The following is a 19,475-nucleotide window of genomic DNA, read 5'->3' on the forward strand; positions in this document are numbered from 1 at the left end:
CAGGTGTATCAGTTTCTTTGGCTCTTCAGTGTATATGCTTTTTACACAGTAACGGTCTTATAACGCTTCCTTGGCGTACTCGTGAAGTTACCTATAGACCTGTCCAGTTTGTTCCGTTTAAAGCGACGTGCTGGACATGTATGAAAAAAGCGTCGATGAGAAACGCTCTTCTAGTACGCGTGTGATCGGTTTTCTTTTGTGTGGCGGAGCGCAGACAGAGGGTGAGCGTGGCCCGCGGCTTGACGGCAGCTGCCAGTGCTCGGTGTGGCCCGGTGGTGGCGCCTCGCACTTCCGCGCACATTGCGTTTCCTGGACACCTTGCCGATGGCAGATCGGAAGCAGCCGCCGACCGCGGAGGAAGCAGGCAGCGGGCGGCGGCTGCGGCGGCGGCTGGCAGACACCTGCGAGACGGCGACAGTTGCCGCCGCTGCATCTCACCTGTCCCGCCACGGCACGCACTGCACTGCTCCACGACTCGTCATTACAACCAGCGCCGTGACCGGACTCGACCACTTTACGTCGCAGCTCCAGAAAAAAAGGGCTCTGCTCCAGCCACCGACGGCAGCGTCGTCTGGCTACTTCTGTGACTACTACGACTCTTGATAGAGTCCGATATGTCGATATTACCATCAGTTCAGTATATCGAAAGAAAGTATCGATGTATAAATACTACGGCGGAAAAATTATCAACGAACCTGGCTGTAAATATATCGCCGCGCGGGATTAGCCGAGCGGTCTAAGGCGCTGCAGTTACGGACTGTGCGGCTGACCCGGCGGAGGTTCGAGTCCTCCCTCGGGCATGGGTGTGTGTGTGTTGTCCTTAGGATAATTTACCGGGTGTTCAAAAATTCAGTATAAATTTGAAACCTGAATAAATCACGGAATAATGTAGGTAGAGAGGTACAACTTGACACACATGCTTGGAATGACATGGGGTTTTATTAGAATGTCCGACAGATGGCGCTCCATCCGATCAGAACAGCAATAGTTAGCATAACAAAGTAAGACAAAGCAAAGAAGATGTTCTTTACAGGAAATGCTCAAAATGTCCACCATCATTCCTCAACAATAGCTGTAGTCGAGGAATAATGTTGTGAACAGCACTGTAAAGCATGTCCGGAGTTATGGTGAGGCATTGGCGTCGGATGTTGTCTTTCAGCATCCCTAGAGATGTCGGTCGATCACGATACACTTGCGACTTCAGGTAACCCCAAAGCCAATAATCGCTCGGACTGAGGTCTGGGGACCAGGGAGGCCAACCATGACGGTTGTCATGCGCAGTCACTGACCTTTTGTTGTCCAACACCATCTGTTGGACATTTTGCGAACTTTGCTTTTTTTGTGCTAGTAAAACCCCATGTCATTCCAAGCATGTGTGTCAATTTTCACCTCTTTTATCTACATTATTCCGTGATTTATTCAGTTTTCAAATTTATACTGACTTTTTGATCACTCGGTAGTTTAAGTAGTGTGTAAGCTTAGGGACTGATAACCTTAGCAGGTACGTCCCATAAGATTTCACACACATTTGAACATTTTTTGTAAAAATATCGGCTACAAGTTGTAAATATACTGCCTGTTTTAGAAATTTACGTTTACGTATTGGTTTATTATTAGATATTCTGTACATCAACAACCTAACAGCCTGCCTATCCGCCTTAAGGCAAGAACTGAAAACGATGCACGTTCATGCTTGGCTAGAATCACTTTGCTAACAATGGTAACTGCATGTAAGTGGGACAATAAAAAATGTCCGACGGGTCTGTCGTTCGGTTTCGCCACATGCTGGATTTGTCCGGAACACTTCTTGTCGACTTTCCTGTTTTTTAATTTCTGCTAACGACAGCGACCTAATAGTTGTAGTGTCAAAATTGCGTGGTGAAGTTAAACGTTGCGTTTCTATTGGTAGCGCCGAGCGCCGATTACACCAGCATTTCCCCTTACACGTCTTCGCCCACCACAACTACCGATCTTTCATTTAGATTTCTTTTCATCATTTTCAGTAGCTCTTTTTGAAGAATGTCGATGTAAAGAAATACCACACTAGTTATGTTAAAAATTGTTTTGTAACGCAACTGGCGTGCTGACTGCTTTACATCGGAAATCATCTTACTCACACCTCCACTCCCCCAATGCAACCGGTGTTCTTCTTTTGTGCTACATATACTTGCTTCTCACAGTCAAAGAGAAGGAATGGACGTGACGAAAGCTCAAAAAGGAGTAAGTCCACTTCACACAGTGAAAGGAAAATTATGTCCTACTATAGTTTCAGAAGAATAACTTCAAATATTTTTCGAAAACTGTGAAAAAATATAATATGAAATAAAAATATTGGCTCACGATATTCCCGTTTTGATATCGAAAATCTAGATGTCTAGTGTTAAATGTAGCCCGTATACATCGATATTTATTGAAAAAATTGCAATACAACGATATTTCCTCAACACCCCTAAAGACTACTATTTCCACGATGCATTAATGTATGAACACAAAAGGAAAGTTGTAGTTGAGAAGGGAGTGAAACAAGGTAGTTGCCTATGCCCTATGTTATTCAGTTTGTACGTTTGACAATCAGTAAAACAAACCAAGGACAAATCCAGAAAGGAATGAAGTTCACGGAGAACAAACAAAGTAAGTGTTATGAAAAGAAAACTGAAAACAGCTGTTCCATTTCACGAGATGTACAATCACAACTGTGGTTGCCCTAAACACAGAGTTGTTTGCAGTACTTTAATGTTTGCCGACGAAACTGTAATTATGTTAGAAGAGGCATAAATAGTTGAACCGAACAGACAGTGTCTTGCGAATAGTTTATAAAACAAATACCAACAAATATAAAACAAACTTAATGGGGTGTAAACGAATTAACTCAGGCGATGCTAAGTGGAATATATTGCGAAATGAGACGCTTACACTGACCTGACAAAAGCCATGTCGGACTTCTTTTAGTCCATCTTAGTTGCAGCTCGCCGTGACATGGAGTCAACAAGTTGTTGCAAGTCACCTGCAGTAATATTGATCCATGCTGCCTTTAGGGCCGTCCATAAGTGTGAAAATGTTGCCGGTGCAGTATTTTGTGCACGAACTGACCTCTCGATTATGTCCAATAAACGTTCGATGGGATTCATTACGGGCGACCTGGGTGGCCAGACTATTCGTTCGAAATGTCCAAAATGTTCTTCAAACCAAACGCGAACAATTGTAGCCTGCTCACATGTTTCTTTGTCACCCATGTTCTTTGGGAACATAAAATCCACCAATGGCTCCAAAAGGTCTCCAAGTAACCGAACACGACCATTTCCAGTCAATGATCGCTTCCGTTGGACCAGAGGACGGAGCCCATTCCACGCAAACACGCCCACGCCATTATGGAGACATCATCAGCTTGCACAGTGGCTTGTTCACAATTTGAGTCCATACTGGAACCCCACCATCAGCTCTTATCAACTGAAATCGGGACTCACGTAACCAACCATGGTTTTCCCGCCGTCTAGGGTTCAACTGATATGGTCACCAGCCCAGGAGAGGCGATGGAGGCGATGTCGTGCTGTTAGGAAAGGCACACGCGTCTGTCGTCTGCTGCCATTGTCCATTAACGCCAAATTTCGCCGCACTGTCCTAAGGGATACGTTCATCGTCCTTCACACACTGATTTCTGTAGGTACCTCAAGCAGCGTTCCTGGCCTGGTAGCATTGATAATCCTGCTGAAACGCCGCTGCTCTTGGTCGTTATGTGAAGGCCGTCGGTCACTGTGTTGTCAGTGGTGAGAGGGAATGCCTGAAATTTGATATTCTCGGAACACTCTTGGTTCAAATGGCTCTGACCACTATGGGATTCAACTGCTGTGGTCATCAGTCCCCTAGAACTTAGAACTACTTAAACCTAACTAACCTAAGGATATCACACACATCCATGCCCGAGGCAGGATTCGAACCTGCGACCGTAGCAGTCACACGGTTCCGGACTGCGCGCCTAGAACCGCGAGACCATCGCGGCCGGCGAACACTCTTGATATTCTGGATCTCGGAATACTGAATTCCTTAACGATTACCGAAATGGCATATCCCAAGCGAATAGTTCCAACTACCATTCCGTTTTCAAAGTCTGTTAACTTACGTTGTGCGGCCCTTATCACGTCGGAAACCTTTTCACACGAATCACTTATGTATAAACAACTAGTGTGTTAGTGCACTGCCCTTTTATACTTTGTGTACGCAATACTACCGGCATATGTATATGTGCATAGCGCTACCCCATGACTTCGGTCACTTCAGTGTAAAGTAATATGTGATGGTTCAAATGGCTCTGAGCACTATGGGACTTAACATCTGAGGTCATCAGTCCCCTAGAACTTAGAACTACTTAAACCTAACTAACCTAAGGACATCACACACATACATGCTCGAGGCGGGATTCAAACCTGCGACCGTAGCGGTCGTGCTGTTCCGGACTGAAGCGCCTAGAACAGCTCGGCCACAGCGGCCGGCGTAGTATGTGAGTTCTGCTGTTTGGACAGTAAACTGCTGCTACTGATTCAAGTGTTCGAATAGACTGAACATCTAAGATCATCAATTCCGTATTCACCCTATCTATCTGCGTCTAGAGTTAATCCTATGTGCAACATTGGGAACGTTATCTAAATCTGTGCGTAGCGTCTAACTGAAGCGCAACATCGGTACCAGCAAGATATTTAATTGCAATGTGGGAAATGGCCTAGAAACGTCATCCAGGCTGGCTCGTTCAGCAGCCTTCGTCGTTAATCCGCAAACCGGATTCGGTCTCGGGCAGACTCGCTTCCCAGAATCCCGGAAGCGGCGCGTTACCACTCGCTAACAACCGGGCGTGTTTGCACAGTAAAATAAAGCCGTCCTCACACGGGTCCTGTTTCCCATCGCGAAGCACGCCAGAGGTGGAGTCCGTCGTGGATGCTGCACGCTCTGAAACCACCTCTCTCATCTCACGGAACGTGCTTCCCACCCGTCGCGGTCTGCGGCCTCGGCATTCTCCAGGGAGTTTCAGGCTGCATGCTCGCCTTGATCACACACGTTCTTTACGAAAATGTACACGCGTAAAATAGATAGATAATTGTTGAAGAAGAGCGAAGAAAATTCTAGACTCATCCAACGTTTGAACAACGAATAGCTGCTGGTGCAGGAACACTACATAATGCTGCACAACGATCTGAGATACATACTATACTTCGTTCATCATAAGAATAAACCCGATGTAAACAAACACAAACGCGTTGACTGGTCAGAAACCTTAGCTCTCGTACACTGGTGTTGTTTCGCAGTTGAACGTAAGTCTAAATCTATCTACATCTACATCCATACTCCGCAAGCCACCTGACGCTGTGTGGCGGAGGGTACCCTGAGTACCTCTATCGGTTCTCCCTTCTACTCCAGCCTCGTATTGTTCGTGGAAAGAAGGATTCTCGGTATGCTTCTGTGTGGGCTCTAATCTCTCTGATTTTATCCTGATGGTCTCTTCGCGAGATATACGTAGGAGGGAGCAATATACTGCTTGACTCTTCGGTGAAGGTATGTTCTCGAAACTTTAACAAAAGCCCGTACCGAGCTACTGAGCGTCTCTCTTGCAGTCTTCCACTGGAGTTTATCTATCATCTCCGTAACGCTTTCGCGATTACTAAATGATCCGGTAACGAAGCGCGCTGCTCTCCGTTGGATCTTCTCTATCTCTTCTATCAACCCTATCTGGTACGGATCCCACACTGCTGAGCAGTATTCAAGCAGTGGGCGAACAAGCGTACTGTAACCTACTTCCTTTGTTTTCGGATTGCATTTCCTTAAGATTCTTCCAATGAAACTCAGTCTGGCATCTGCCTTACCGACGATCAACTTTATATGATCATTCCATTTTAAATCACTCCTAATGCGTACTCCCAGATAATTTACGGAATTAACTGCTTCCAGTTGCTGACCAGCTATTTTGTAGCTAAATGATAAGGGATCTATCAGTCTATGTATTCGCAGCACATTACACTTGTCTACATTGAGATTCAATTGCCATTCCCTGCACCATGCGTCAATTCGCTGCAGATCCTCCTGCATTTCAGTACAATTTTCCATTGTTACAGCCTCTCGATACACCACAGCATCATCTACAAAAAGCCTCAGTGAACTTCCGATGTCATCCACCAGGTAATTTATGTATATTGTGAATAGCAACGGTCCTATGACACTGGAACTGTACCGAAAGCCTTGCGGAAGTCAAGAAACACGGCATCTACCTGTGAACCCGTGTCTATGGCCCTGAGTCTCGTGGACGAATAGCGCGAGGTGGGTTTCACACGACCGTCTTTTTCTAAACCCATGCTGATTCCTACAGAGTAGATTTCTAGTCTCCAGAATAGTCATTATACTCGAACATAATACGTGTTCCAAAATTCTACAACTGATCGACGTTAGAGATATAGGTCTATAGTTCTGCACATCTGTTCGACGTCCCTTCTTGAAAACGGAGATCACCTGTGCCCTGTTCCAATCCTTTGGAACGCTACGCTCTTCTAGAGACCTACGGTACACCGCTGCAAGAAGGGGGGCAAGTTCCTTCACGTACTCTGTGTAAAATCGAACTGGTGTCCCATCAGGTCCAGCGGCCTTTCCTCTTTTGAGCGATTTTAATTGTAATTGTTTCTCTATCCCTATGTCGTCTATTTCGATATCTACCATTTTGTCATCTGTGCGACAATCTAGAGCCGGCCGCGGTGGTCTCGCGGTTCTAGGCGCGCAGTCCGGAACCGTGCGACTGCTACGGTCGCAGGTTCGAATCCTGCCTCGGGGATGGATGTGTGTGATGTCCTTAGGTTAGTTAGGTTTAAATAGTTCTAAGTTCTAGGAGACTAATGACCACAGCAGTTGAGTCCCATAGTGCTCAGAGCCATTTGAACCATTTGACGATCTAGAGAAGGAACTACAGTGCAGTCTTCCTCTGTGAAACAGCTTTGGAAAAAGACATTTAGTATTTCGGGCCTTTAGTCTGTCATCCTCTGATTCAGTACCATTTTGGTCACAGAGTGTCTGGACATTTTGTTCTGATCCACCTACCGCTTTGACATAGGACCAAAATTTCTTAGGATTTTTGACAAGTCAGTACATGGAACTTTACTTTCGAATTCATTGAACGCCTCTCGCATAGCCCTCCTCACACTACATTTTGCTTCGCGGAATTTTTGTTTGTCTGAAAGGCTTTGGGTATGTGTATGTTTGCTGTGAAGTTCCCTTTGCTTCCGCTGCAGTTTTCTAACTCGGTTGTTGTACCACGGTGGCTCTTTCCAGCCTCTCACAATCTTGCTTGGCACATACTTATCTAACGCATATTGTACGATGGTTTTGAACTTTGTCCACTGATCCTCAACACTATCTGTACTTGAGACAAAACTTTTGTGTTGAGCCGTCAGGTACTCTGTAATCTGATTTTTGTCACTTTTGCTAAACAGAAAAATCTTCCTACCTTTTTTAATATTTCTATTTACAGCTGAAATCATCGTTGCTGTAACCGCTTTATGATAGCTGATTCCCTGTTCTGCGTTAACTGTTTCAAATAGTTCCAACTTACGTATTAGATATCTTATTAAATGTCACTGTAAAAGAACCTTTAACACATTCTGATGCATTTATAGCCATCAACGTTATTGACAATCATACATTAGGTACTTAATTTTTATTTCAAAAATCGTGTTAAGTCACAGTCTCTGTAAACGCTAATTGTGATCTGATTGTCTTGCTGTTCATAGGTACTTTGAAAATGGATAACATTGCTTCCTGTTTCGCAGTGGAACACCTGCGCGCAACACCATTAATGGCGCAAAATAACTTCTTCTTAATGTTTTCACAAGATTACAGAGAAAAATCAGGTTTGATTGTTTTCGAGAAACAGTATGTAATAAATATAAGGGACAGTAGGTCAATTATATGTGTGGTATAGACGGAAGCGTCATGGAATGATAATCGTGCATACTGGCTGGCGGTGGTTCAAACCTCGTTGTGGATCACAATTCTTTTGTTCGGTGGGAATATCTAAATCATTTAAATATGAAATTCATCAAATACCATGTTAGTTGACTTACACTTAACCCTTTTCTTGTTCGGTTTGACTGTCTAAATCATTTAAATAAGAAGTCATCAAATATATCTTACTTAAGTCATTCTTAACCATCATTTTTCAAGAAAAATGGACGTCTTCTAGTTTCTAATTACATATCGCACACAGAATTCTAGTTGTCATTGTAAATATGCATTCTTAATTATCGATATTTATAAAAGATTGTTAAAGATTGATGAAGTTAAGAAAACATTACACAGTTAAATTTTTTGGAGAAAAATGAAAAATCAAATACTCTTCATCTTAATATGCCCGTTGTTTTGTAAGACAGATGTGGTTTCACACCAGACAGAGTGATAAGCGTTGTAGAAACACGGGAAACAATAATGTAATTACAATACCATGTTACCTAAGACCGAGAGCATCTTACGTTTTCCATCTGGTCACCTACACGTATAGCCTGAGTTTCGCCATATATTATTTTCTTCTGTTTCAAAAATACATGACATTCGAAATTGTAGTGTTTCTCTGCTTGTCTCTTCTTACGTCTTTACTGCAACTATTCATATCACTGCGGGTTGGTTGGATTACTTACCTGGCCGGTGCTGTCAACGTTAAATGCGCCGGTGAAGCTGTTGCCCCGCATCATCGCTGAGTCGATGTAAGCGAAACGCACACCAAGAACGTATCCTCATTACCGTACTTGACTGTACTCGGGAGAGCTTGGCTTCCGCTCCACGTGAAACGAAATCCAATGAGTTTGCAGCAAACGCGGAAGAATACATAGTGTAATGTTTACGTGAGGTTTATTCTTATGGTGAACAACGTATAGTAGAAGCTATTCGTTAACTCAATTGAACCTTCACCCCATGTTCGGTGTTAAAATGAATATACGTCGGTAAAATATAGCGTCTAACGTCTGTAGTATGTACTTCGTCAAATAGATTTCAAGATCTAAATTCGTTTCGTAATTTGATTTGAATGGAAGAGGAAATATTTTCGAAGTTACTCACCATCTTTTACAGGCAAGATACAGACATAAGGAAGTCCATAGAACCAAGAGACAGCTGTTTATATAGGGTGTTTCAAAAATGACCGGTATATTTGAAGCGGCAATAAAAACTAATCGAGCAGCGATAGAAATACACCGTTTGTTGCAATATGATTGGGACAACAGTACATTTTCAGGCAGACAAACTTTCGAAATTACAGTAGTTACAATTTTCAACAACAGATGGCGCTGCAAGTGATGTGAAAGATATAGAAGACAACGCAGTCTGTGGGTGCGCCATTCTGTACGTCGTCTTTCTGCTGTAAGCGTGTGCTGTTCACAACGTGCAAGTGTGCTGTGGACAACATGGTTTGTTCCTTAGAACAGAGGATTTTTCTGGTGTTGGAATTCCACCACCTAGAACACAGTGTTGTTGCAACAAGACGAAGTTTTCAACGGAGGTTTAATGTAACCAAAGGACCGAAAAGCGATACAATAAAGGATCTGTTCGAAAAATTTCAACGGACTGGGAACGTGACGGATGAACGTGCTGGAAAGGTAGGGCGACCGCGTACGGCAACCACAGAGGGCAACGCGCAGCTAGTGCAGCAGGTGATCCAACAGCGGCCTCGGGTTTCAGTTCGCCGTGTTGCAGCTGCGGTCCAAATGACGCCAACGTCCACGTATCGTCTCATGCGCCAGAGTTTACACCTCTATCCATACAAAATTCAAACGCGGCAACCCCTCAGCGCCACTACCATTGCTGCACGAGAGACATTCGCTAACGATATAGTGCACAGGATTGATGACGGCGATATGCATGTGGGCAGCATTTGGTTTACTGACGAAGCTTATTTTTACCTGGACGGCTTCGTCAATAAACAGAACTGGCGCATATGGGGAACCGAAAAGCCCCATGTTGCAGTCCCATCATCCCTGCATCCTCAAAAAGTACTGGTCTGGGCCACCATTTCTTCCAAAGGAGTCATTGGCCCATTTTTCAGATCCGAAACGATTACTGCATCACGCTATCTGGACATTCTTCGTGAATTTGTGGCGGTACGAACTGCCTTAGACGACACTGCGAACACCTCGTGGCTTATGCAAGATGGTGCCCGGCCACATCGCACGGCCGACGTCTTTAATTTTCTGAATGAATATTTCGATGATCGTGTGATTGCTTTGGGCTATCCGAAACATACAGGAGGCGGCGTGGATTGGCCTCCCTATTCGCCAGACATGAACCCCTGTGACTTCTTTCTGTGGGGACACTTGAAAGACCAGGTGTACCGCCAGAATCCAGAAACAATTGAACAGCTGAAGCAGTACATCTCATCTGCATGTGAAGCCATTCCGCCAGACACGTTGTCAAAGGTTTCGGGTAATTTCATTCAGAGACTACGCCATATTATTGCTACGCATGGTGGATGTGTGGAAAATATCGTACTATAGAGTTTCCCAGACCGCAGTGCCATCTGTTGTTGACAATTGTAACTACTGTAATTTCGAAAATTTGTCTGCCTGAAAATGTACTGTTGCCCCAAGCATATTGCAACAAACGGTGTATTTCTATCGCTGCTCGTTTAGTTTGTATTGCCGTTTCAAATATACCGGTCATTTTTGAAACACCCTGTATATAAAATTTCATAGGAGTAATAAATTCCAGTGTGTTACTTGTGTATACTTCCTCACGCACACGGGACGAGGTGGCGCAGTGGTTAGCACACTGGACTCGCATCCGGGAGCACCGTGGTTCAAACCCGTAGCCAGTCATCCAGATTTCCCTAAATCGCTTCAGCAAATGCCGGGATGGTTCCTTTGAAATGGCACGGTCGACTTCCTTCATCGAAGACAGTGCTCCGTCTCTAAAGGCACCGCTGTCGGTGGGGCGTTAAACACTAATCTCGTCCTCCTCATTTCTGACACAGACCGAAAGTCACGTTAAGATTTCTGATCGAAGGGGAAACATTCCAGTCCTTGGCCTACGCAACAAGCATTGCAGCAGATACTTTATTTATAATAAATAACATTAAGTATTGAAGGTAATATTTCTATTACATTTATAAGAAAGACGCTGGATCTGTTAGAAAACAAGAGGTGGGGAGAAAAGGGGTTTGCAAGGAGGTGCATACGAACCTGCTACCTTTCTCTTTAAGTCTCACAATGCTGTCAAGTAAACTACGGCTTCAACATTATAGCTCAAACTTTGTATATGGTATACACTGTCTAAAGACCGTCATTGTGCCGGCCGCGGTGGTCTCGCGGTTCTAGGCGCGCAGTCCGGAAACGTGCGACTGCTACGGTCGCAGGTTCGAATCCTGCCTCGGGCATGGATGTGTGTGATGTCCTTAGGTTAGTTAGGTTTAAGTAGTTCTAAGTTCTAGGGGACTGATGACCACAGCTGTTGAGTCCCATAGTGCTCAGAGCCATTTGAACCATTTTTTCAACTGTCATTATTTGTATTTAACTACGACAAACTGTACCAGAACGACGCCGTTTTGATAGATCATCATTGTTCCGTAGCACTGAAACGATATACTTTCATAACACGAAAGTTACAACACTAAAGACAGCAAGTACAGAAACCTTAACTGTGGACAGGTAGTTACTTGTCGTTTTACACTACTGCCCATTAAAATTGCTACACCACGAAGATGACGTGCTACAGTCGCGAAATTTAACCGACAGGAAGAAGATGCTGTGATATGCAAATCATTAGCTTTTCAGAGCATTCTCACAAGGTTGGCGCCGGTGGCGACACCTACAACGTGCTGACATGAGGAAACTTTCCAACCTATTTCTCATACACAAACAGCAGTTGACCGGCGTTGCCTGGTGAAACGTTGTTGTGATGCCTCGTGTGAGGAGGAGCAAGGCATACCATCACGTTTCCGACTTTGATAAAGGTCGGATTGTAGCCTATCGAGATTGCGGTTTATCGTATCGCGACATTGCTGCTCGCGTTGGTCAAGATCCAATGACTGTTTGCAGAATATGGAATCGGTGGTTTCAGGAGGGTAATACGGAACGACGTGCTGGATCCCAACGGCCTCGTATCACTAGCAGTCGAGATGACAGGCATCTTATCCGCATAGCTGTAAAGGATCGTGCAGCCACGTCTCGATCCCTGAGTGAACAGATGGCGACGTTTGCAAGAAAACAACCATCTGCACGAACAGTTGGACGACGTTTGCAGCGGCATGGACTATCAGCTCGGAGACCACGGCTGCGGTTATCCTTGACGCTGCATCACAGACAGGAGCGCCTGCGATGGTGTACTCTACGACGAATCTAGGCGCACGAATGGCAAGTTCTGTTTACAGCATCATGATGGTGGCATCCGTGTCTGGCGACATCGCGGTGAACGCACATTGGAAGCGTGTATTCGCCATCGCCATACTAGCATATCACCTGGCTTGATGGTATGGGGTGCCAATGGTTACACGTCTCGGTCAGCTCTTGTTCGCATTGACGGCACTTTGAACAGTGGACGTTACATTTCAGATGTGTTACGACCAGTAGCTCTACCCTTCATTCGATCCCTGCAAAACCCTACATTTCATCAGGATAATGCACGACCGCATGTTGCAGGTCCTGTACAGGGCTTTCTGGATACAGAAAATGTTCGACTGCTGCCCTGGCCAGCACTCTTCAGTTCCCTCACCAATTGAAAACGTCTGGTCAATGGTAGCCGAGCAACTGGCTCGTCAAAATACGTCAGTCACTACTCTTGATGAACTGTGGTATCGTGTTGAAGCTGGAGGGACAGCTGTACCTATACACGCCATCCAAGCTCTGTTTGACTCAATGCCCAGGCGTATCGAGGCCGTTGTTACGGCCAGAGGTGGTTGTTCTGGGTACTGATTTGTCAGGATCTGTGCACCCAAATTGCGTGAAAATGTAATCACATGTCAGTTCTAGTATAATATAATTGTCCAATGAATACCCGTTCATCATCTGCATTTGTTCTTGGAGTAGCAATTTTAATGGCCAGTAGTTTATTTCGACAAATCGACCCGGTTTCGGGAGATCCTCAATTTGATGCTGCTTTGATACAACTTATTATCATACTGCATGCCCTACTGATAACGAAAACCTACAAAATACGAAATTTAATTCTGTACAATATGGTGGATCTTAAGATCTGCGTGTGACGTAAAAACGACGTCGCATCTCACTGGTCATGTTCCTCTGCACGAGGCAAAAATACGAGTGCCATGTCTTTATTTTACGCTCCGCAGCGTAGTGGAACGTGGAATTAACAAACTGTGACGTCTCCAGCTCCTCGTCCAAGTGCGTTTTCACGTCCCGCGAGGGGACAGCTTTACTGAAGATTATCGAAATACAGACGATGTAAACTGCCACCTGGCAATACTGCTGAATAAGAGAAATTTGTTGACATCTACTACCAGTTTAAGTATTACGATGTCTTTTCTGAAAGTAATTTTCTGAATAGCCTTGTACATAGGTGAAACGTGGACGATAAGCTTGAAATGTTGTGCTATAGAAGAATGCTGAACTTTAGACGGGCAGAGGGAATAACAAAATGAAGAGGTATTGCATCTAATCGGGGAAAAAGAAAATTTTTGGCGCAATTAGACTAAAATAATGGATTGGTTGCAAGGACACATCCAGAGGCATCAAGGTATTGTCAATTTAGTAATGGAAGGAGGGATTGGAGAGGGACATCAAGGTTCGAATACAGTAACCAACTTCAAATGGATGCAGGGCTTCGCTATTTATGAAGAAATGAGCGTTGCACAGCACATATTGGAAAGCTGCATCAAACCAGGCAAACCAGTCTTCTGACTGAAGACCACACAGTAGTAATAGAAATAACTGTCAAACATGGCCTGGAGTATTTCCCAAGGTGCATGCCATTTGACAGATCGGCGGAAGATAGTCCTAAACGTCAGTTTAGCTAGGTATAGCCTGAAACCAGCTCTTGTCTTGGAATATAAACAACTTATAACATGCAGCAACACAAAATTACTCTCTCGCCGGTTAGGAGGAGGCCTGTTGAGGGCCTGCAACCAAACTACCTGCGTGCTAGACACACTGGACGTTCGCCTGCAGTTATCGTCTGGGGTGCGATTTCGTATGACAGGTAGGAGCAGTCTCGTGGTTACTCACGCTCACTGGATGCAAATCTGCACGTCAACCTGATGATTTGATCTGTTGTGCTGCCATCCATGAACAGCATTCAAGGAGGTGTTTTCCAAAAGGATGATTATCGCCCGCATACCGCTGTTGTGACTCAACAGGTTCTACACAAGGTCTACATGTTGCCTTGGCCTGTTCGATCACCAGATACCCTTCCAATCGAACACATCTGGGACATCATCGGACAACAACTCCAGCGTCATCCACAAACAGAATTAACCGTCCCTGTACTGACCGACCAAGTGCAACAGGTATGCAGCTCCAACCCACAGACTGACAACCGACACCCGTACAACACAACGGACGCACGTTTGCATGCTTGAATTCAACATTCTGGCTGTTACATCGGTTGTTAACGTACCAGATTTTCACATTTGCAATGGCTTATCTTGCGGTTATGGTAACCTGTGATCCTACAATGTTAATCACTTATTCCCGTAATTTCAATATTCTACATTTATTATTTATGGTCTTGTGATTTTTTCCCGTCAGTGTATATCAAAGATGGGATAACGATTCATTCTATTCCTCGAATTTTCGCTACATGTCGAAACTTGTCGCTCAAATTATTTTCATTATCGCAATTGCTCTCAGTTCAATACAGCTTATTCGTTTATTAGGCATTTAATTCCAAATTATCTTTTTTTCTTGTTTCAACGGATTTTCCCAATTTGTTTCAAAGCTGATTATGTGCTGGGACCTTTTTAAGCGTTGCTCTAAGACGTTAACAGAGACCGAAAAGCTCATTTACAATCCACTTTCTAAATCATTGTAGTCTGTGATCACCACATAAAGCATCGTGTTGGTTCAGAGTAAAATTAACTTTTTTCGAAGGACAACAGTTTTGCCTTTATTAGCTTTAATTAAATATGAGCATAAATGTTAATGCAGTATTTCCGTACGCACTGTGTAAGAAACCTTAGTCTATCGCTAATTTATTCAAAAACAACAGGAGTTTGTATTTGGTGGTAGGATTTAATGCTGCTTAGTTCTGTGTTTAACGAAGCTGTGAAATTTTAAACGCATCTATAGCTTGTTCTCACGGCTATTCCGTAGTGTCTCGCGTATGGCTGCACTCAGGTCACGTTAGTCAGATGTCACGCCATTGTTCGAGCAGCGCCAGTTACTGTATCAAGCTCCGTGGCGTATCAGGGAAGTTCCAGCCCATTTGGAAGTTATCATTTGCCCAGTCCTTAAAATCTCCTCCGTGTCCGAACAACATCGCTTTGGTTCACTCCGAGACGTCTGGACACTTCCCTTGTTGAGAGCCCCTTTTGGCACAAAGTAACAATGCGGATGCGATCGAACCGCGGTACTGACCGTCTACGCATGGTTGAACTACAAACAACACGAGCTGTGTACCTCCTTCCTGACGGAATGAATGGAACTGATCGGCTGTCGGACCCCCTCCGTCTAATAGGCGCTACTCATGCATGGTTGTTTATATCTTTGGGCGGGTTTAGTGGCATCCCTGAACAGTCAAAGGGACTGTGTCTGTGAAACAATATCCACAGTCAACGTCCATCTTCAGGAGTTCTGTAAACAGGGGTGATGCAAAACTTTTTTTGATGTGTGTATTTTTCATCAAATTTACATCCAAAAAAAGATCTGTTCACAATGGATTCTACACAACTTCGCTGACGCTCAAAAATAGGCCTAAGACAAGTGGACTGAGGAACTTTTAGATAAGATCAGATCAAGAAAGCACAACATCCGTATATAAATAACATCGCAACACAATACGAAAATTGGACACATTCGTACCAATCGCTATTAAAGCAGCACTCAACTGTTCAATTGTTCGAAGATGAACAAAAACCCACGTAATACGATGGTCTGGGGTTTCGATTCTATTGAACATGAATATGACTGACGAACAGTTGACGCTGCATGGTATACGACAGTCTCTTAGGCAGAATTCATTGACGAAAACATGAAGAACAAGGGCAAACAGTGCATCATTCTTCAACATGACGAAGCCAGCTGCCGCACAGCCCATAAAACAATTGATTATGTGATGGATTCAAGGGAGGATGCTATGGATCTGGATTCAAAAAATCGATTTTTGGAAAGTATTTTTTTTCTACAGAGTTCAATCTACTTTGTATATGAATTTTATATATTGATATCAGCATTAGAAACATCTTTAAAATATTAAAACGTTAAACGGAGAACAAGAGACATTCCACCTTTCCAGAAATTTGGGAAACGGTGATTTGGGCTCTTCTTTTTTCAAAGCTGTAGTAGATACTAACCACAAAATACTCTAACAGAAAAGTTGTAATGTGTTGGCCTCATCCAAAAGAGGCTTGGTGGTAGGCTACGTCACTTGCTGAAGAAGATGAAATGTGAAGCGTTTGAGGATGGGAAACAACTAGAAGAAGAAGAAACTTATTCTTAAACAAATTAATTCTCTTCAGTTATGTTGTGGGAGAGCTATTAGGCAAAATAAAAACAATTTACAGGCACAGTGGCGCGCTGTGAGGGCAGCGCAGTTTCACAAGGTGTCCACCGAGCGAAGACCAACGCGTAATCTGTACCAGAAAGACGACTGTTGTAAGTGCAACAAGAAACTTAGCACTCATTACCAGTCATTGCAGTTAGGCCCATATTCAGGTATCTTGTAAACCCTGAGTGTCATAGGACCGTTGCTATTCACAATATACATAAACGACCTGGTGGATGACAGCGAAAGTTCACTGAGGCTTTTTGTAGATGATGCTGTGGTGTATCCAGAGGTTGCAACAATGGAAAATTGTACTGAAATGCAGGAGGATCTGCAGCGAATTGACGCATGGTGCAGGGAATGGCAATTGAACCTCAATGTATACAAGTGCAATGTGCTGCGAATACACAGAAAAGAAGATCCTTTATCATTAGCTACAATATAGCAGGTCAGTAACTGGAAGAAGTTAATTCCATAAATTATCTGGGACCGGGCATTAGGAGTGATTTAAAATGGAATGACCATATAAAATTAATCGTCGGTAAAGCAGATGCCAGACTGAGATTCATTGGAAGAATCCTAAGGAAATGCAATCCGAAAACAAAGGAAGTAGGTTACAGTACGCTTGTTCGCCCACTGCTTGAATACTGCTCAGCAGTGTGGGATCCGTACCAGATAGGGTTGATAGAAGAGATAGAGAAGATCCAACGGAGAGCAGCGCACTTCGTTACAGGATCATTTAGTAATCGCGAAAGCGTTACGGAGATGATAGATAAACTCCAGTGGAAGCCTCTGCAGGAGAGACGCTCAGTAGCTCGGTACGGGCTTTTTTTGAAGTTTCGAGAACATACCTTCACCGAAGAGTCAAGCAGTATATTGCTCCCTCCTACGTATATCTCGCGAAGAGACCATGAGGATAAAATCAGAGAGTTTAGAGCCCACACAGAAGCATACCGACAATCCTTCTTTCCACGAACAATACGAGCCTGGAATAGAAGGGAGAACCGATAGAGGTACTCAGGGTACCCACAGCCACACACCGTCAGGTGGCTTGCGGAGTATGGATGTAGATGTAGATGTACTGAGGAAATGTATTTATGGCAAAACACAAAGAGCGAATGATACTTAAATAATGTGATTTGGATTAGATGCTACAAAGGACATTCTGTGGACTAGATGTATTGGAAATAGGTGTCTATGATGCAGTTTTATATTTCAGTGAGGAAAATAATGGTAGATTAAAGTACTGAAGAGAGCTGGTGTAAAACCAAGCCTGATTACACAATAGCATTTTACACCGCCTGATTACTCAAAAGCATTTTACAACATCGTGTGTAGCAGGAGCCACAAAGCTGACAGAGCACTGCCTAATCTACAAATACAGGTCAAACAGATTAGGCGAGGAGAGACGAGAAACCTGAAGGTTGAGGAGTATCAGTATGGAAGATTTTAAAACGCAGGTAAGCCTATTATACGTTGAAAAATCTTTACAGTGCTTTCCCTTAGTTCTACATTTTTTACATTATTAGGAGCATTTTCTCAAAAAAATATATGAACTAGAGCTGTGAAATTCTCAGGAGCTGCCCAAGACATGTTTCTATTATTTTGGAAATATAATACGAGGGTTATTCGGAAAGTAAGGAACGATCAGTCGCGAAATGGAAAAAACAGTGAAAATCTGATGAAGCTTTGCACTGATGCGTTGCGCACTGTGTCCAGTACGCCCGTCGATCGCAATCATGTCGCTCTTTTCAGTTCTGAGCTCTCAGTGAGAACGTAAAGATGGCTAGAAATTAGCGTCTACCGCCAAGTATGAGGGCCTGACGAAAGATTTCGCCTGAAGCTATGCAATCCACATAACATAACTGTCATGCGGTTCGTTCTACACGACAATTCTCGGCCACACAATGCAGGGGGAAAGCAGATGCTGCTGCAGCGTTTTCGCTGGGAAGTGTTTCATCACCCACAATACAGCTCATAATTGGCTACCCCTGGGGTTCATCTCTGCTCAAATGAACCGTTAGTTATGAAGACAATGTTCTGACACAGACAACGAGCTGCAGTCCAGAGTAGAAAGTTGTCGAAAAACACTGGCGGCTGTCTTCCATAACGAGGGAATTGAAAAGTTGGTACAACGCTACGACAGATGTCTAACTCTGAGTGGTGACTGTGTAGACATGTAGCTAACCGTTACAAATAAAACAGTTTTGATTTTCAATGTGGTTTCCATTTCGCGAAGTATCGTTCCTTACTTTCTGAATAGCCCTCGTATCTTCTGTTAAATTCTGTTTTATAGAACTGTATATTAGCAAAAAAGTAATTAATTTTGATTGCAGATAGTTTTCTGACTGACTCCATGATCAGACTTTCAGTTATGTCTTTTTCAAAGAAAACAATGACAAATTTTAAAAATTAGTATTTATGGCAAAATACAGATCCTGGGTCTTCACTATATTTTTCTATTACGATAGAGTTCTTGGTTGGCAAGTTCAGATCTCTTCTCTACTACCCATGGCTGTAAAGATTTTCTAAAGAATTCTGTCATTTTCACAGAAGCTACCATCCCTGCTTTCGCCCAAATTCCTCTACAGAAACCAAGAAATACCTAAACAGGCACGATCTCGCAGAGATTAGGCCCCCCACTCCCTCAACAGTAATTGACATAGGTGACTTCTCTTCAGGAATATTGGTGTTCCATTTTCTCTCTTATTTTGGTGAAACACCTCTCACTCTGTTTGTTCAGGAGCTCCAACAGGCGGTAAATAGCTGCGCCCACGTTGACGACGCGTTCCTTTACTTTCGGAACTCAT

General features: G+C 43.7%; 1 protein-coding gene across 1 annotated transcript in view; it reads right to left on the minus strand.

Annotated features, from left to right (window-relative positions):
- LOC126355338 (coiled-coil and C2 domain-containing protein 2A) overlaps nt 1-19,475 on the minus strand; it is a 536,251-nt gene that overhangs the window by 339,229 nt on the left and 177,547 nt on the right. The gene's annotated exons all lie outside the window — the stretch shown is intronic.

Source organism: Schistocerca gregaria, chromosome 3 (genome assembly GCF_023897955.1).
Source record: "Schistocerca gregaria isolate iqSchGreg1 chromosome 3, iqSchGreg1.2, whole genome shotgun sequence".
NCBI classification, from domain to species: domain Eukaryota; kingdom Metazoa; phylum Arthropoda; class Insecta; order Orthoptera; family Acrididae; genus Schistocerca; species Schistocerca gregaria.